Raw genomic sequence first — 16,179 nt, forward strand, 5'->3', positions numbered from 1 at the left:
CCTCAGTGCAATGAAAAACTTTTTACTAGACTGTCTTTTCATTTGCACAGCATGACTGTGTATGAAGTCAGCCTGGTTTTCTCGTGCTTGTGAAAGGATCTCCATTTTATAAATATTTGTTTTAACTAGTTTGTAGTCTTTCTATATAAATTTTCCATGCAAATCTTCTTGTAATCAACTATGTTAATAAAGAAAAAAAAAAGAAAAAAAAAACACAGAGGATTTATACTAGAGGTCTTCACTGTAACCAGAGCTATTTTTTTTTTTCACTACAAAGGTGACTGTCTGTACTGAACTTTGTACTAAAGTTGCTATTTTTGTGAATTGACATAAAGAGTTGTACTCACTCAGACAAACTGTAGAAGTCAGTGGCCCTGATCAATGGCAACCTGCTCTAGTTGGCAACCTGCCTGAGAAGGGGGGTTGGACTAGTTGACTTCCAGACGACCTTTCCAACCCCAACCACCCTGTGGTTGTCTGTAATTATTCACCAGTTACTTGAAAAAGAAAAACAACCCCCCTCCACATCAGTCTTATCATATATATGAAGGAATCCAAATGAAATAAATGCTTGGAAAAGAAAAAGAGAACGCATTGTAGGCAGAAGCAGCTGATTAATTAGCCAAAACCTGTACGGTAGGGAGACAGTTTTTACAGCAGCAAGGAGCAGGATCTTTGCTATTGCAGCATCTCCAGCTGATAGGTTATCCTCAGAAACTAGATTTTATCTGACATATAATTCTCATTCTGATTTGGTCTTGAGGCAATTCCAAGTTTCCTGAGGGACAAATAAAAAATCCCCCAGGAAACATACTTCCAGCTCAGGAACAGAAAGGGGTGAGTGAAATGGTTGTGGGGAATGAAAGCTCCCTTAAGGTTTTTCGGCAGGAGTGAGCTCACTTTATGCTATAAAATGAAACCTAAATTTCCTCTTTTACCTACACTACCAGAAATCAAACCGAGTACCAGGTAGATAGCAGGTGTGCTCATGAAATCATTTTAGGAGAGTTTGCTGAGCATTCAAGCCCTCAGCACGTATAAAGAGACTCTGCTCTGACAAGGCAATAGATTCCCATTTGCTAGGGTTATAGTTTCATTCTGCTGAAGTCACTGGATTTAAAACTGTGTGCCAAGAGAATGAGATTAATCATTACCACTGCAGAAGAGGATAAACTCAAAGACAAAAAAAATACTGTGAGTATCTAAGAATGACAGATTTCTAAGGAAATTTGATCTTCAGCAGCATTTTGCAAAAGCAATAAGTAATAAAATACCAGCTTTGCCTGAAGCCCGACCATAAGGATCCAGATACCCTCCTCTTATTTTACCCCTTTTTTAAAAGTAATTATATGGTCCCTGTTCTCCATGTTGTTTTTACTGCAGAGCTGGGACTGGTAGTTGGAAGCAGCATGAAAGAAGTGACTACATTGTTCATAAGCAACAAATCACTTGTTAAGGGCAAGTTGTTAAATTAAGTTTTTGTGACTTGAGTTATTATGACTTGTAAAGTCATCGTCTATCACAGAAGGTGACTTTTTCATGAACAGACCCTGAAGAATAGAAATAAGAAAATACCTCCAGCTTCATCCAAAGTAACAGGAATATGTCCAAGTACTAATTAGAGTGGTACTGCTGCATAACAGAAGTCACAACATGATCAAGACCAGTGTCTTTAGAAGTGAGTGGGAAGTGAATAAGAACAAAGAAGGGAGCTTTTAGAGTGCTCCATGGGCAAATTACAATTCCTCATTAAAGGAGAAGCACGCAGATTACATTGGGGTAGGTAGAAACTGCCAGAGGAAAATCCTTTTTCCTATCATGCTCTTTATTTTAGAGAGATGAGAAATCAAGAACTAAGGCTGGGGCACGTACGTGTTCACTCCAAGATCTGGCTGTGCTCACAGAAGCTGTTGTCTTCACCTGATCACCTTTCTTCTCTCCCGCCATCCATGTTGCAGGTTGCTGCCCCTTCTGTTCTATTCCTGAGCAGCTTCTGTGTCCACCAAAGTGAGCTTTGGTATTTTGAACAGTGACCCTTTTCTGACCACTCCCATTTAGCTCCAAGCAGGTAAGGAACTATTCCACTATCAGCTCAGCTTGCAGTTTGGAGGGAACTATAGCATCTGCCAGGAGAGACATTTAGCTGGAGAGACATCTGCCTTTTAACTGGCAGACTCAGCTGCTGGAGAAGTATCTGTGTCCATTGTTTGGCTCTCTACAATTAGTGGTGAATTCCACAACTGCCATTTGGCACAATTTCGTATGCAAAAGATTCATAAAACATAAACCCTTAACGGTAGAAAAAGACTGTAAGAGCTTTACACCAAAGAAATCCCTGAGCAAATCCATACACCATAGACCTTAATCCGTACACCATAGCCATTGTGTGATGTGGCTATAATTGGCAAAAGGAAGGGCACATTGCACAAATGCATATAATTTGGCTAATGCTAAGCAAATTGAAACAATCTTCTCCCTGAAAATACAGTTCTTTTTATCTACATATGCCAGATGTGAAGACGGTAGGTGTTAGCAAGTAAGTAATGGAAGAGAAATGGCAAGGTGCTGTGTGAAACTTTACTAATGAGAATAGCTGATACAAACATTATGGAATGACGGTATGTGTGGTGAGCCATATCAATATGTCTGTCCAGTTCCTACAGCTTCAGTTTTTCATTTGGTGTATGAGAGCAGGATATACCTTTACTGCTAAGAAATGTCACTTAGAATAAAGCCAAGTTGTCTAGGATGGTTCTTGACACACATCAAGTCATCTTGGTCACTCATCACTGATACAGGCGAGAGACAAGTCACTGTGCTGTTGTGTGTGAAATGCTGAGACGGGGAGCCAGTCATGTAACCTCAGGTTACAGAGCACCACATAATGCTACCTAAATGCTCCCAAGCCCCCAGAGAGCAGATTATTATTGTCATTTGACACACAGTCACAGAGAGGTTAAGTGAATCACACCCAGCCAACAAATGGCAGAGCGATGATTAGGTTTCAGAAATGCCTGACTGCGAGCTTAACAGAGGCACACTTAGATGTGTATTATCTTGACAAATGAGCACATTGTTCCTAGGCTGTGCTGCAATGCATTTTAAAAGGTGCAACACTAACAGAAACGTCACGGGACCTCTCTCGGTAGGATATAGTTACAGCCCCAAATAATGTCACCTGCTCTGAAATCCTTTTGGACAAGAGTGCTGGTGAAAATGTCCTTACGTGATCTCATTGTGACCTCTGCAAGGGCTTGTTGACAAAGGTGGCAATATGATTTAGAGGACAGGATGTGTTCTAATGATCAATTTTATGGTCGTTGCTGGCTGTGGGAGAAAGGAGATATCCTCTGCAAGGATATCTTGATACTGTGATTAGGCTAAACAAATCAAGACATAAACCTTGCAACACATAACCAAGCTATGAGGTTGTTATTTGCGGTAGATAAATTAAAGAACTCAGTGATTAATATTGGCTTTGCAATTATTTACTCCAGTCCTTTTAGTAACATCAGTCACTGGACATCTATTAATTCATTTGCTTCAAGCCCAATAGATGTTGTTGAATTAAAGCGTGTCTACCGAATAAAAGTCCGATGGTGATTGAATTATTTTTAGTGATGGACAATCTTTGACAGATTATTTCAACAGTTAATATGCACACAGATAACTAATGAGAGCATTATTTATGGTCTGAATTAGTTTAGCTTCATCTCCCAGACATTGAATCCTATTATAGCTTCAACAGCTAGATTTGGCATTTGTAAATTGTGATCAAGGGAACTTTAAACTTTGATTGTTTAAATAGATTAAGCTTTTAGGATGATTAAACAATCTGTAACAAGTTTTGTATTTCTCCTCTACAACTGTTTTTTTGGATCTTTCTTTGAACGTGGTATTCTAGTAGTTGTTTCTCCAGTAACATAAAGGCAAATAATAAGAAAATGTTATTTCAGTTTGCTAACCCACTTTTTTTCATTCAAGGATTACCAAAATGACCTCTGAATTTCTTTCCACATTCCTGTTTCCTGAACACTATCATGGTGGTACGTCCTACGTTCTTTGTGCCTTACTTCTAGAACAGCTTACCTAGGACAGCTGTGCAGACATTCCCTATGTGCTCAAGCTGTTGATCTCCCATTAATTCACTGAAAGCCTGCTCATGTGTCAAGTTTGCATTCCTGCTGGACACATTAGTAGGTGTTAATACTCTTCATCTGAGTGCATTTTTTAACTGGGGTGTTGTAGCTGAGAAGTTCTTCATCCGTAATTCTTTGTGAGTTCTTTTAGTGTATTCCCAGAAGACGGGATGGTGAACTGAAACCATTATTAAAGGACGTTTGGTTTGACACAGCATAGAGATTCTTACTTATCTACATCCAAACAGGCAGTTAAAGATATGGTTTTTAGAGACAAGTGTCTTTATACATGCATGCATTTTTAAATTAAGTCATTAAATTACACTTACAAGTATTATCAACACTCCTTTGGACAAGAAAATGTGGTATAGCTATTTTATTAAAAAGAAGACTTTATGTTTAGAAAAGCTTGCTTTCTTAAGATGATATTAATGAAAACCCTCTTGTTTTCAAGAAAGCAGCTCACAGACAAATACTAGACGAGTGAAGCTAAACGAACCAAAGAAAGAAGTATGATGTGATGTGCCAGATCCATAGCAAAAGAGCTGGGAAGGGCAGAAAAAATGTGAAACAGGCTGCTGTTCCAAGTTTGGTGTGAGTCTCACCCAGATGACTCCAGACAGTAAGAATACTACAGCTAAATTTAGAGTAAGATGGTTTAGCTAACCAGGTGGGTCACTAGGGTCTTCAGCTTACCAACACCATGCTACCACTAGGCAGCCACAGACAGTTAGCTATTTACAGTGCAGCAGCCACTCAACAGAAAACGTGCATCCTGGAATACAACAGGTTTAGCTATTTCTGAACAAAAAGTGATTATTCAGCAAAAAAGGACAGTTAATCTGCTACTGCAAGCATGTTTTAATGTGCACCAACTCCCTGTCGGTAACGGCTTGCTCAGAAAGAAGGGATGGGGGTTGTGCCTGTGTTTGCACTGACAATGGTTAGTGTCATCAGGCTTGTTTAGTAAATACTCCTGTTACATCCACTCCCGTCTTCCATTTTGCAATACCCTGAGGCCCAATTCTCAAATCCCTCTCACCTCACTTCAGTGTCCACCTCCACTTTCTTCTGCTGCTGCAAAGGAAGAACACACCCTCATTGTCTCTTTTCCCTCCCTACAAAAACAATAGCTCAGCTTGTACCTCTTCCTTTCCCTGTGCCCCATCCACAACTCCCTGCTCTTGAAAGTGTCAAACTACCAATCTATTATCTTACAAGGCCCTTAGTCCAAAGCAATGGGGATGCTCCTGGGTCTCCTTCTCCCAGCATCTCCACACCATAGTCCTTTTCCTGACCTACCCCCGGTATTCCTTTCCTATGTTTTGGCCTCCTCACACTTGACAGGTCAGGTTGTATAAAACTTCTTTAAAAGACAGAGAAGGAGTGGGTTAGAGATTTGCTTCTTAGAACAAGGTTATGACAGCTCTGCTGGTAGCATGTTTGCTTTTGTGCTGACAGGATAACAACTTGAGATGGTCCGAAGGGAATCTTTTGAAACTAAATCTTCACTATTCTGCAATTAATGCTTAAAAGAGCTCCTTCTTCACACAAAGAACAAAACTTAAGCTAGGCCAAAAGTGAGGCCTTACTTGTATTTCTTATTCAGCATTTCTCGACATCTGAGTGATGTTTCTTTGGGGGCTGAAACCCTGAAGGAACAAATGGCTTGACGCCTTATCTGCTTTTAGCCCAGACCTCTTGCTAGATGTGCAATAAGATGTCAAAAGGGAATGGGAGCTAATTCAGCAGAAATGTACTAAATTTGGGAAGAAATACGAATTTGAGCCCATACAAGTTCATAGCCATAAAAACATTTATGTGCCCAGTTTTATGAGCTGCTGTGCAGTGCAATCATTAAGCACCATCTGAGGACTATGAACGCTGTGCCACAGGTGATTTACATCACACGTTTCACAACTGCCTGAAGTAGAGGACAGAAAATAAGCCCTGTAAAATTCAGGGACATTTTGCATGGAGAATAATTTAAATATGAGCATTTCTGTGTATGAAGAGTAGTGTCAATATTTGAAGAGACTATAGCTGAGAGGACAGCGATAGTGAACAGTGAGCCTAGATAATGTGGTAGAGTCATCAGGCTGTCAGGCAAATGTTTAATGTGTAGTGTTGAACATCTCCTCTGTTCAGTACATTAAAAATGTCTGCAGAGGAAAAAGGGGGAAAAACTGAGAAAAGACAAAACCGATTATGTGAAAAAAATAGCTATAAATGTATTTGGGGCATAATAAATCAAATATCAATTTAAAATATGTGAACTTTGTTTATAGTGGACGGCCCCATTGCAGGAATTTTTGTTATTTAATGTTTCTGTTTCTGGTGGTGAAGAAACATTCTAGAAAACATTTGAAAAATAAAAGGAAGAGTAGAAATTTTATTTTTGAACTTTGGAGGATTTTCTGTATGAAATTTATTTGTCTATATTAAACCTGGCTGCTGTTAGAAAACAAATGAAAAATGACTTTAAAACAGAGATTTTGCACCCTTGTCAGTGTTGCGATTTGATGCCTTATTACTCAATCTTATTTTGTACAATAGTTAAAAATTTAGATTATGTTCATTGATGTGTCTAAAGGAGACTTGATTTTCCATTTCTTTGTTGTGATTTAGTAAACATGCCAAATAAGATAATGTTACAAAATGTTTATTTCTAAACGCTTTAGGTCTGCTTAAATTTTGTTAGAACATTGTTTAACAGCCACTTGTTTTTCTAGAGTAGGTTTCCCTAATATCTCTCAGCTGTTTTGATTACAGTATGTGTTGGTTCATTTGAACAAATATATTCTAAACAAAGCATTGATGATGCATTACAGGGTTGCTTTAATAAAAAATGTAATTTTCCTTAAGGCAAGCTGTGGGTGTACACCCAACACACGGAAACACAAGTAGATGTGTTTGGGATCTCTCTTATTTGAATGCAAGCTTCAGGCATGTAAAACAGAACAAAATGTAACTTAGGTATTTGCTTTATTTAGGAAATAGGGGTTGAAGGAAAAAGTGTCACAAGTGCTCACAGTTCAATCTGGTCTTCAGAAAGTCAGTGGGTGGAGAAGAAAAGGGATGCAATCCCAGAAGTCTTCAGGGAGGAGCTGGATCTTAAAAATAACAGAGTACAAAGGGCATTCATGGCGTCTAAGTCTGATGAATCTTATCTCCCCACTTTCCCTCTTTAGCTGATGCAGAGAACTAGTCTCCTCTAGGAAACGTTTCTCAGCAGCTGAGTGCTTCTCAGTGTGATCTGGGACCCAAAAGACATGAGGGCCTTGGTTGCTATCTTCTAGGACCATAACTCTCCTGAGGGCTTAGCTGTTGAAAATGTAGAGACTCATCTGCATGGAGATGCTGTTGCAATCAGCATAAGTCAGCTTCACATGGAGTAGAAAGGTGTCTTAACCAGGCTGATGAAGAGAGAGAAAGAGAGGTGTGTTCCACACCCCCTTCCCCCCCATCTCTCTGGATGGGAACATACTGGGGCACATCAACTGCAGAGCCAGTGGAGTTGGTACTCCATCACATCCTCAATTTCCCCATCTACTTACAGAGACAGCTTGAAGCAGCAGAACAGTCTTAATCTACTCAAATCAGACTAGTAAAGACAGATCAAGGAAATAGCATGGCATACCTTTGATATCGGGGGTATATCATACGAGCTCGTCTTCTCACACTTTTTCTAGACCAGTTCCTTTTTGCCTGCAGACTAACCTGCAGACCACTGCAGCTCTGCAGGTCACTAGTGCTGATCCTGGAGTGCCTCCAGCTGCCTCAGGCTCATGCGATACACAAGCAGTATGCCATCCCGTGTGGCATGCGAGTGAGCACGTTCTGGTGGTGCGCCAGCACCAGGCCCTGCCAACCCAAGGCTCCCCAGTGCAAGGTGGGTGAGGACATGACCTTGGAGATCATGAAAGTTTAGGCAAATCATAACCAGATGACAGGCAAAAAGGGGACCCCCTTTGAACCCTTTTTTACAGAAGCGTTTTGAGAAAAGTGTGCAAGATCAATAGCCTCTTAGATAGCTCACTTCAATGCTCTTAAATAACAACTTTGTTCAATTAATTAAATATTTTTATTTGGTTGAAATAGTGTACTTCTTTTTATCTCCTCAGGGATTTCTGAAGCCCTGGTGATCTCATTTTTGCCTTTCCCTGGCCTGGAGCAGTGCAGAGGGCAGGCACCTCCCCTGTGAACAGAGGGCAGAGAGTCCAGGGTCCAGCGCACAGCTAGTACCAGAGAAGTCCCTCTGCAAAGAAGGGAGCAATGGAGATGGATGACCACCATGACTCCATCCTGCTCTTCCTGTGGTTGTCAGGGCCCCAGGAGACCATAACTCACCAAGAAGGGGCTCAGCTACATGGGAGACAGACGGGGACACAGTGCACACAGATGTCTTCATAGTCCTAGCCTTTGTGCCCACAGTGGGAGAGGGTCCAACGTTGGCAGTCAGCGAGCATGTCTTCTGACCAACTGGCTTTGTAATGTCAGGAGGTTTTATCTTCCCATATCGACGTGTTTGTGTGCCCTGAGGCACCATATGGAAGCAGGCTTTGCTGAAGCTTTGGAATTCCACTGGAAAGGAAACAGCTCCAGTTAACATTTGTTTTCCACAGTTTTGTTTGCCTTCTTTAATTAAAATAGGATAAATAAAACACTCACTAAAACTACTGCAGCAGCCCCAAATAATGTAAATCAGATTCTTTCATAAATAAAGATCTTCAAGAAGCCAATAGGGTCAGTGGAGCCCAGGATGGGCATGGGGACTAGCAGCGTTTTGCTCTTCAAAAGTGTAATGCAGTGTTCCCTGGAAGAGGCTGATTAGATCCCTGTACATGAGCTCTACAATTTCTTACTGTATTCTTACTGTAGTCTGTTCTACAATCTTATGTAGTCTAAAAGCAGCCGATAAGAAATACAATGAAAGACTTTAATTATTGCCCTACTATCCTTATCCACTATCAGGTTAAATTATATATCCTTGTACATGATATAGCACTATGACAAATAAGGTTAAGAACAGGACAGGAGTGAGCTCTGTAATAGAAGCTTCATAATCAAAACAGCTTTCCAAAGCTTCATAGTAAAAGTGCTGTAGTTACCTTATGAAAGCAAGTTTTAAGACTAAAACTATCCTGAGTTTCCGTGCTCAGAAATTCATTGCTCAGAAGTTTTGGGTGCTTTTTCGAAGTATTTTGTGTACAAGGCACTTGCTTTATCTCATATGCTAAAGATTATGGCCACTTCATTTTTGAAGTGGCATTATAATACACCATAGCAATAGAGGTTAAAGGGTAAAATAGAATCATAGAATCACAGAATGGTTTGGGTTGGAAGGGACCTTAAAGACCACCTAGTTCCAACCCCCCCGCCATGGGCAGGGACACCTCCCACCAGACCAGGCTGCCCAAAGCCCCATCCAGCCTGGCCTTGAGCACCTCCAGGGATGGGGCATCCACAATAAATGTAATGTAATGGGGCATTCACAATAAATGCAATGTAAAAAGATGTTGTCCTTTAGATGGGAATTCAGATGTGGTATTTTGGTTACAAATGTCTGGCCCTTTTTGTAGCACTCTTCATGGGATTTATCACTTTTTGGCAAATAATTGGCAAGTAACCCAGTTACTTCTTTTTGAAGGAGTCACCTGCACTCCCATTTTTCTTTTCTTTTTTCTTTCCTTGCTTAAAAATATGGAATATAAACATGAAAATAGTTATCTCCCACGGAAAGAATTACCCTGCCACATCTCCCTACTGTTTTAAGTCCTCTCCGCCCGAGCACCCCCGGGCTCGGCGCTCCCCCCGGGGCCGCCGCTCTGCTCCTGCCCCCTGGCGGAGGCGGCCGGCAGCCGGGCTCCGGGGGCAGCTCCGAGCTGCTGCTGCTGCTGCTGCTGTTCCTGCTGCTGCTGCTGCTGCTGCTGCTGTTCGTGCTGCTGCTTCTCCTCCTCCTACTGCCGCTGCTCCTGCTGCTGCTGCTCTGCTGCTGCTGCTGCTGCTGCTCTGCTGTACAAAGGCTGAACTGGGAAGGGAGATCTGTTTGTCTTGCCATTTTTTTTCCCCTTCTCGGTAGCATTTCTAGTCTGACGACATCTTATGATGGGCTTGTCAGTGTCTCAGATGTGTTTAAAGCTCAGCAATCCTAAAAGTTATGCGCTTTTTTCTGCAGAAGCCACTTTTCTGTATGTACAGGGGCAGAGAGGACTGGCAGTGCATGACAACACTCTCTCTTCGTGTTTGAACATTAATCCTGGCTTGTTGGAAAGAAAGAAAACAGGAAGCTCTCCCAGCAAGCATCAAAGTAGTGTGTTACCTGTTTCAACACGATAGCAGCCCCAAATGTGAACTAGGGGCATATTTGTTAGTGGTACCCAGGCTCCTAACACAATTCACACTTGTCTTTCACAGCACTGCTGACCAACCTTTTGGTGCCTAAACCAAAGCTCCAGACCATAATATTCTCAGCTGATGCACCTCATGTCTGTGTCTGTGCTCATATAACCCATCTCCTCCACCGCACTTCCCCTGACCCACCTGGGGATGGGGTGCTGCTGCCCAGTGCCCTGCTCTCTGCTGGCACCCCGAAGTGGCGGGGCAGCCGTGGCATCCCCTGGTACCAAGAATCATGCGTGGAGGGGTTTTCTGGTATTTAAGCAGCAACACCACTGGGCTGGGATCTGGATTTAAAATGCACCACATGCATATTCAAAATGAGAACCGATTGTAAAGGAACACAACTCTTCACCTGAAGAATGGCTTGCCAAGTAAATGGTAGCAGTGGCACTTTTTGATCCTCTGTTTCCTTGCTTCTCTTCAACACTTCTCACTCACATTACTAATAGCAAATCCACTCTCCATTTAATCTTAACTTAGTGCTAGAAACTGTTCAGGAGTGGAATAGTGGAAGATACAGTGGGGTGTTGCTTTGCAAACAGATCTGGTAATATCACTTAAGAAGATACAGTAGGCAGAAGGCTGGTGTGGGAACACGCATGACACAAATCCACAGAATTTATATTTTCTTATCGTTTTGATATTTATTTATTTATTTATTTATTTAAAGCAAAGTCTTACTTAAACATCTGTCATGTTTCATTTGCTGCTAGTAATGACATGAAATCTGATGCTCCCAAGGAGTCCCTAAAATCTTGCCATTTATCCCACATACCTGAGGCTACAGTACGCACAGTGGATGTTATTTTGGTGTACTTTGCTGTGATAAATGCAATGGCCCCAGCTCTAGTTTGTGTTAATGCCATATTAGTGTCAAAGGGTCATAAAATGAATTCGGTTTCTTATCGAGGCTTAGGAGCATATAGGATAGCAAAGCAGTCATAGAGACGCAAATGGTAATTGTCTCCCTGTTTTCTGAAGAAAAATGTATAAAATGGAGAAAAAGGTGGATTTGCTGAATTCTGATCATTACTCTGGAAACTAGTACAATGCGGTATTTACTCAGAGCGTTTAAGGACAGATGATATCACTGGAGCATGTAATCTAACCTCCCGCACATCACAAGCCCTTACCATTCTCAGCTGTTCCTTTATCAGGCTTCATCACAGAGTTTGACTAATGCTTATTTTCATAAAGCCATTTTTTGTGCTTTTGAAGGCCAAAAGAAATGAAGAATTTGCTGCTTTTATTAGCAGCTTGCACCAGTGACTAATCTCAGCCTTAAAATGTATGCCTTCTCTGCAGTGTGAAGCAGTCTAGCTTCTCTTTTTGCATTGCTGCTAACACATTTCCTGGCTAGATTAAGAAACCTATTCATTCTCAGTATTTCCTCCCTGGGAAAATACTGATATATTGTAATCAGATATTGTAATCAGATGACATACCAGTCTTTTAAGTCTTTTTTTTTTTTTTTTTTAATTTGGTGGTGTGAGGGTGGTTTTTTTGATAAATTGAATAGATTATTTTAACGTTCATTCTGTGAGGCATTTTCTCAAGAATAACTTGCAAGACTCTAAATTTGCCAGTGTCTTTTAAAGACTGTATCTCAACTATAAATAGATTAACAAATGCATCAAAGAAATTACTTTATGCCTAATTCCAGCTGAACTTCATTTCCTAGCTGTTTTACATTCTAATACCTGTTTAAAAATACTTGTTTCTTTTCATCATTCTTTTCTTTCCATCAGAATATTCTTATTCATCCATGCTGAGATGATGTACCAAACCGGGCTGTTTTAGGAAGAAATTAGTAATGGATTGGACATTTCATTGTGAATTGACTTTCTTTTTGTTGTTTTGTTTTCTCAATGATTTTTCTCAATGACAAAATGATTTTGTTTTCTCAATGATTGATGAAAGAAACAATTCTTTCTTGTGCAGACAGCATTCACCCAAAGAAAGTAATAGTAATATCCATAGCAATGGAGCTACTATATTCACCCGATATAGTGCATGAGAAGCCTATTTATAGAAAGAAATTGCTGTGAGGATTACATATAAGATAAAACCTACCCATTATCATCTCTGCTTTCAACTAGGATGTCTCTTAGCACCCTGGCTGCCCCATTTTGACTCCTTCTGACTCAAGCTGTCCTCTGCCACGTAGCATCAGGCTCCAGTAAATCATCCTTTATCAGTGCTCTGAAAATCCATCTGTAGCCCATTAAAGTAAATCTGGAAGTGCTCCGTGTCTTTTCTCTAAGTGGATAAATATGACAAATATTTAATTAATATTTCAAGAATAGGGACAGAAAATTTTCCCAGCCCCAAATACACTAAACGATGTTACTTTCCTCATTAGAGAAACGTTACTCAGCACAGACTGAGCAAAGCTGCCTTCAGTGATTCTTCTGCATGGCCACTGCCTATAGAGTTGGGCTGGAGCAGGGAAGGGGGGCATTCGTAGCCTTGGGGAGGAAGACGCTTTCTCATGACAGTTTTTATCTTGGTCATCCTGCTTTTACCACAAATGTAAAATGCACATAAATGTTGTCAAGCTGTACCCTTTTCTTCCTGAATTAAAATAGCTTTTTTTTTTTCTTTCCCCTTTTCTTGCCAGTATTCAGAAAGATGTCACAAATGCTTGTGCCACAGATCCTCATGCAGTCAAATAAATGATAATTTGTTCTCCAGAGCAGTCTGAGTGACTATGTGCTTTCATAAGACTTGATATACCTGAGACTCCATTATGTTCAGGGAATATACTGCTGACTCTCACTGACCATGACTTACTATGCATTTCTGAAATTAAATTACTTCTGTGATATTTTGTGGTGAGTTTGATATGTTATTTTATTTTTTTGCAAGCTCTGACAAGAACTGCATATCATGTAGAACTCTGAGTGGGGTATTTTTTGTAAATTGAATGAAAAAAAACCACCCACAAATAAATAAAATGAGAAAAAATGTATTCTATGATTCAGCATTCTTGATGTTTTTATTTATTCATTTATGCGTCTTTGCTTGTCTGGTAATTTGCAATGTGTCTGCTGGCCATTAATTAAAATTATTGAAGCTCCTCTGTGCTCAGGTAGGAACCTGGTTTAATTTCGTTATGTATTTTTCTTCTTGCTGTATTACAAAGCCCTGTGGTTACCTGTAGCTTCTCACACTCACTTATAATGCGGCAACAGTGGCAGTGGAAAAATGCAGGGAAGGTGCTGAGCTTGGTCCTTCTGCCTTCCACCAGCCCTTTTAGCCTAAGGTAGAGCTGTATTAAATCTGCTCTTTACTGGATGAGGAACAGGTGGGGGTTTGTTTGTTTGTTTGTTTTCTTGAGCTGAGCTTTGTTGCAGACATACTATGGGCTTCCTCATCAGTATGGCACTGGTGAAATGATTCTCACATTTCCTTCCTAGTATCACTTATAGAAATGAATTCTTCTGCTTGAAAACATCCTGCCAGTAATTTCATCAGATGCTGACAACTGGCATGGAAAATTTGAGGTTGAATTGGTTTAACAAGAAGCACTTGGTAAAGGGGGTTTAGTTTGTGTCTGTGCACACAGATGCATGCCTGATGTGCATAGCTGTTATGGCAGGTGAAGCTGAAGGGAGGAAACTGAATTAAAATTAAAGCAAAGTTCTTTCAATGGCACAGGCATGGTGCAAGGAAATATCGGCAAAACTGTATGACAACCTGAAATCCCCCAAACTCTCTCGAAAATAATCAGATCAACACCATTCAAGAAAATACTTTGTATTGCATCAACCACTTTTATATTGTTTTGATACATTTTTTTTTCCAAGCTCTGTCTGCAGAAAATCACAGATTACACAGCAACATACACTGATGGTCCAGATGCACCAACGCTGTTCCAAATTTTTCTTCTAACCTCATTTTATGGGAGTCAAGGCTCCCTTTACACCTGCCCTGCAGGTGCTGTTGCTTCCAATTACGTGGTGAAATGTGTTTTGTTGTCAGGCAATGGGTGTTCAGCCTCAGACATTAAGAAGACCTGAATTTTTCTTCTCTGCACCACTGCAACACGCTGACAACATCTGGAACAAAAAGCCTGTGGCAAAGGCACAAAGCTGGGGCCAAAGTATTCTTGGCCGAGAAGAAGCAGCACAGAAAATTCATCCAACGGCTCCACTGATCCTTGTCTTTGAAAAGCATTTCCACCCCAACCTACACCGGCACACTTCAGAGCTCCTGTTATTCCCAAATATACCCGTTTGCAGGGAGAGCTGTGAGTCCAGAAAGGGAAATGTGCTACTGAGAACAAACTCTAGCCAGCAGTTCACTCTCAGTTTGAGGGGGAATGTGCTCAGAAGCAGCAGTGGGTGGCAGTATCAACTTCTGCAGGCCTGAGAGCGTGTTTCAGCGGTGCTGGCTGGGCTTGCACGCACCGCCAGGAGCTCTTGGCCAGCAGCCATGCGGCCCTGTGGCCTAGCTGCATTTCTGCAGCACGCCGCCTGCCTTTGGAGGGCAAGCTGGGGAAGGGATCTGGTGCAGTCCTCTCATTGCTCTCATCTTCCAGAGGAGTAAAACCAGGACTGCCGAATACCTGTTCCCTCCCATTTGACATTGCCAAAGAGAGCTGAAGATTTTAATGCCTCGCCAGGCTGTCCCTCCATGCAGTGTTCTCAATCCACCTGTGTCTGCATTTGTTTCCTGACCCGCTCTATGTTATACTGTGTCTGGTAGAGCCATATTAAAGGTGCCTTTCATTTAGCTAAATGTAAGAAATAGTGAGGGTCCTTCTGGAAAAAGGTAAAATAAAACAAGACAAGGGTTAGGGTTTGCTTTTAACCAGAGCTGCTCATGGAGGGAACTCCCAGGACCCTGGTAGTGTCTATTTGCTTAGGGCAAAAGGAAAATAGCACTTACGCCTTTTGAAAACTCCAGAAAGGTGGTCAGATTAGCAGGCAGAGCGCTGTGGTGTGACAGGGGCTGAAATGGCTGTCAGCCCCTCTGATGCTTTCTGAAATCCTGATCTCCCTGGGGAAGTGTCAGTTAATGCAAGGAGAACTATAGCAAGTTAGATCCTATTTTGGTTATAATAGGTGTTCATTTTTAGCTACTGGAAATAAGCTTGTGACTGAAAAGCAGCTATTGTTCCCTGCTATCCATCTGTGACATGTCCCACCCACTTCCCCAGGAATGATTTCGCCTGTATATTTTACCTTGCAAACTACACCCTTGCATAAGTTGACTCAGAGTTACCACTCGTCCTGTCCCTGACCTCACCTAGCCTTTCCTGACAGCTGAAAACACAACAGCAGCTTCACCGGAAACACTTAATCTTTCCTCAAAAAAGTTGAGTCCCCATGTACAATCTAACGCTGCTACAGGACGGATCATTGCAGAAGACATTTGCAGAAGCTTCATTTGTGACAATAAAGACAAATATTAAGCAGCTCACGGGTCACCCATTCCATCTGCTTTCCAGAAGAGGAGAGTTTGGTCCTTGAAAGAAACCAAACAAGGGCCACAACCTGTTAGGTCCCACAATGGAAATGTCATCGAAGTGAAACTCATGTCACAGATGGTAAACATGTCCCAGAGGCTTCCTACACCAAGTCTGTTGAGGGACCAAGAGAGTCCCATAAAGTGCTGCTCTCTGGCACCTCCT

This window comes from Anser cygnoides, chromosome 3 (genome assembly GCF_040182565.1).
Source record: "Anser cygnoides isolate HZ-2024a breed goose chromosome 3, Taihu_goose_T2T_genome, whole genome shotgun sequence".
NCBI lineage: Eukaryota > Metazoa > Chordata > Aves > Anseriformes > Anatidae > Anser > Anser cygnoides.